Source organism: Lycium barbarum, chromosome 1 (genome assembly GCF_019175385.1).
Source record: "Lycium barbarum isolate Lr01 chromosome 1, ASM1917538v2, whole genome shotgun sequence".
Taxonomy (NCBI): domain Eukaryota; kingdom Viridiplantae; phylum Streptophyta; class Magnoliopsida; order Solanales; family Solanaceae; genus Lycium; species Lycium barbarum.
In genome coordinates, this window is record NC_083337.1 from 124,937,588 (window position 1) to 124,941,985 (window position 4,398).

The window sequence follows — 4,398 nt, forward strand, 5'->3', positions numbered from 1 at the left end:
AAGTTTAACAACACAAGATTTAAAGGACTACACAAATCTTTAATTTAAGACCACAAGATTCAAAAGTCTCTTGTTATTTCTTACACTCCGTGCCCAGTTAAACTAAGACACTTAAATTGGGACGGCGTGAGTATTATTTTATTATTATTATTATTATTATTATTATTATTATTATTATTATTATTATTATTATTATTATTATTTTGCTTTTATTCTCCTATTCTGGTATGGTCAGAGGCGGATCTAGGATTTGAAGGTGGTGGGTGCCACAATTTTCTTCAATGTACTTCTTGTTAGGAACGTGTATTTGGGTCGGGTTCATCTCTTTTTAGTTTATTCGGGTCAACTTAATAGACTTTTTTTTTTATTTGCAAATATGAAAATTACATCTCAAAAATCAAGAAACGAGCATAATTAGCATCTTAAATAAGTGTCACGACCCAACCCCGTAGGCCGTGACTAGTGCCCAATCTGGGCACCCAAACACATCTATCAAATACTATCTCAAAATTTTATCAAACGCATTCAAGTATATAACAGAAGCCATCAAGGCTATATTTCAAATTTAGACAATTTCCAGAAAAATTTCGGCAGAGTTTCCTTTGTTTTTCGGACTATCCAAAATAACCCTGTACACAGCAAATACCACAAAGGCCACACAGGGCCAACAGAACAACATATACATGTGCGAGCCGACAAGGCTGCCATAAACATATACAAAATGCATGCCGACAAGGCTGCCATAACGAAGGAGATCATATGGACACAACTGTACAGAAGTAGGCACACACACCCACAAATAAGTCTACAGACCTCTAAGCAGACCAAACGAATCATATGGCGGAACAGGGCCCCGCCGTACCCATGAACGAATATATGCAACATAACAAACAAAAGTGTATACCAAAAGATGTGCTCTGAAGGGAAGGGAGCACTCCAACAACAAAAGGGGTATCCTACACTGAGGGATCACCGAACTGTGCGTCTGTACCTGCGGGCATGAAACGCAGCCCCCGAAGAAAGGGGGTCAGTACGAAATATGTACTGAGTATGCAAAGCAGAATATACAGAAAGCAAATCTGAGACATAACGAAATGGGAGTATCAAACATAAGTGCAAACTCAATCTTATCAAATTGTTTAGTTTCAAATATGTAAGTCGTGCATAGGGTACAAAAGAATATGGTCGCCCGCCTGTCGATGGCGTCATAACACAGCATAACACCAGAAAGATTTCAAATCTCCGTATTCCCGTCACATATCACATCACAACGTAACGCCATACACAGCATAACACCAAATATAGGTGGAACCCGACCCTCTTTTGCGAGTAGCTCGGTGAACCATAAACACATCATAACTCCGGAGTATATCAAAATGCGCACGATAACAAAACCGGCCCGGGACTCGGTGAAGGGAATAACAAAGTGCACGAATAGAGTCGTGAGTAGTCATATGCATAAAATCAATATCATAAATTCAAACATAAGCAAAACGATCATATTTGAAAATCGAATAATAGCCTTAACAAATTCTTTCAAAATCTCCCGAATTTCATAAAAGGAAGTCGCGGGACCCACGGTTGGGTATTTACCCAAGTCAGGCCCGCTTATGGAAAACATACTCGTTATACGTAATGCAAATTTTATAAAAATATATTGGAGCAATCCGAGCATTTATGTGAAAGATATGGCATTCGGATATTTCGAAGTTCCTTAAAGTGAAACCTTTTTGCGCAAAGTTCGAAAAGCGATTTTTCAAATACATAAAGGTTCATATTTCATCAAATCATACATAAGAGTGCCAAGGAACATATACGGAGCATAACATGCTCGGATTTCGGATTTGGAAGTTTCCTTAAGGCTCTAATTTTGCCTATAAAAACTAAGACATGCCAAAAAGAAAGGAAGTTGCCTTACATACCTCGAACGCACTCAAGATAGCCAATCTTAAGTAAATATCCAATCTACGCCTCGGGCTCCCCAAGGTCTACAATACGCCAACGAACACCAAACATTAGATAAGGGCATTTAGCCATTCATTCCAGCTAATCATTAAATTCTACAGAAAAATTCGGCAGCACTTCCCCTGTAATTAGGCCATCCCGAGAATTTAACTCGGCCATATCAATCAACAACAACCACAACAACCAACCTAACAACATTAATAATTAATCCGAAAGGTAATTCAACAATAATAGCTCTCTTGCCATCATTTATCAACTTTCATAAATTCAATTCGACGACTTACCTTCAAGCCCAAAATCGACGCTTATATGCTCACCTACTAACCCGAACCCATACCAAAAACATTTCAAGACATTCTAAGCAGTTTATACAACTTTTCCAACAATCCATAAATTTTCCCAAGCTACCCGAAACAGCCCCTAACCGAGACAGCCCCTCTAACTTTTCTTCATTTCCAAATCATGGTTTGTGTCTACAATTTTTACATTCTAACAACGCTATTTTCATCAATACATAATTTACATTAAATGTACAACAACCTCCAAATCAGTTCGCAATATTTACAACATCAATTTGAGTCAATAAACTTTCATTTCCAACATAGAATTCATGGCGACGACGGCTAAACAATAAGCGATAATAATTCAGTTCTTGGCACATAAGGTGACCCATTTTCGGCTAGCACACTAACATACCCACATGGATGATTCTCAAAAGTTCTTCACCTTACAATGGTCATAATATACTAATTAGGCATTAATTCATAGTTTCAATATCACACAACACACACACCCATCACACGCCCAACCCTCATACATATGGCCTCAACTTCACCATACTTTATTTCATAATTTTCAACCATATTAACATACTACAACATGAATATAACCTTCGTAACACAAAAACAAGATCAAATCTTACCTTTTTCTCTTCAACTTCCAATAGGCTAGGGTTTTTCAAAAGATGAAAAATTAATAGGTTGATCGCTCCAATGATGCTTCCACTCTACTTAGGGTCCTTAGATTAGTGGGTTAACACCAAGGAAATAATTTTTGGGAAGCTAAAAATGGGGGTTGGTTTCCTCCTTGGCTGGCCGAAACAGTGGAGAAAGAAAATGGGGCTCTCCAGTTTTTGTCTTCTTTTTTTTGTTCTAAGTGTTGAAGTGTAAATGAGGGAAGATGACTTAAAGTCATCTTTTTAAGTCCACCAATATCTCTTAGTTGTCTTTGGCCCACACAATGTGTTGGACCAATTAAAATTGGCCACACAAGGTGTGGGACCATTTCAACTTACACGGCCCACAAGGCATTTTTGCACCATATTTTTAATTCCAATTTTATAAATTGTGGTCCCAATTTTTCCTAGGTGTTCAATGCCATCAATTTCATATATAACTTATATCTCAAAATAAAATCAAATGGTCAAAAGTCCCGACTTCAAATCCCGGAATAATCTTGGCCTTAAATTATCATAGTTCATCCGGGTTGTTCCAATGTATAAAAATACGGGACGTAACAATAAGGAATCACACTCATTAACGCTCATTAACAACAAAAGTAAAATCAACATTTTCACCAAGGGACTTGCATCTCTTATGTATATTAAAAAATGAATTTGCACAAGTAAAATAACATCTTCAAATTACACCAATCAAAATAAGAAAAATAATAGAAAAACTCTTTAATAGGTAAATACACCCCATAAGTAAATGTAGAATTAGATAAACTACAAGTTCTCAAAAATAAATCATAAATTTCATGTTTTTTCTAAGCAGTGCTTACGAAATTTTCATCGCAATTTAAGTAGTAAAGTGATTTAAATTGATTTTAACAAGAATAGCATAAATTTTTATTATACACTCCCTCCGTTCATTTTTATTTGTCCATTATAGTAAAAATATATATCCACTTTTACTTGTAGGTTATATAGTTTGAAAAACCAAGACATAATTTACCATTTTATACCTATTTTACCCTTATTATTAAGTACTCCAATTCATTTCTCATTTTATTTATTGCTTATTAAGAGTGTCCCAAGTCAAATATAGACAGGTAAACATGAACGGAGTGAGTAATAAACAAAGAAATTATAAAAAATAATAAAAATGAAGTTTGATCTCAATCCAAAATTCCCATTGAGACCCAAGTTTTTCGATTTAAATACTCACAAATTTGAGATTAAGAGAAATGCTTAATTTAAGGGATTTTGAAGTTTCTATTTGTGTGTTCTCGCTAGAGATCGCAGATAAAATAATAGAAAAGAGGAAGCAATATAAATAATAAAAAAATAAATAGAAAATTGGGAGGGCCGAAAAGGGAATTACTGGTACAAAGGAAGTACAAAGCGCAAAGAAAAATGGGAGTCAAAAAATGTTCAAGATACATTCAAACTTGTGTCTACCAGTCGTGGCACATTTATCTAATTTACAACTG

At 35.5% G+C, this 4,398-nt stretch overlaps 1 long non-coding RNA gene across 2 annotated transcripts; it reads right to left on the reverse strand.

The window, feature by feature from the left end:
* Positions 1-530: 530 nt before the first annotated feature.
* LOC132598836 (uncharacterized) lies at positions 531-3,102 on the reverse strand. 2 transcript variants are annotated; one of them, XR_009566702.1, is made up of 3 exons: positions 2,888-3,102; positions 1,923-1,988; positions 531-991 (listed from the first exon to the last, which is right to left on the reverse strand). It is a non-coding gene; the product is annotated as an uncharacterized LOC132598836 (long non-coding RNA). The 2 variants fall into 2 exon arrangements; XR_009566712.1 differs by lacking the exon at positions 2,888-3,102 and having other exon boundaries at positions 1,923-2,829.
* Between the last annotated feature and the right edge of the window lie 1,296 nt (positions 3,103-4,398).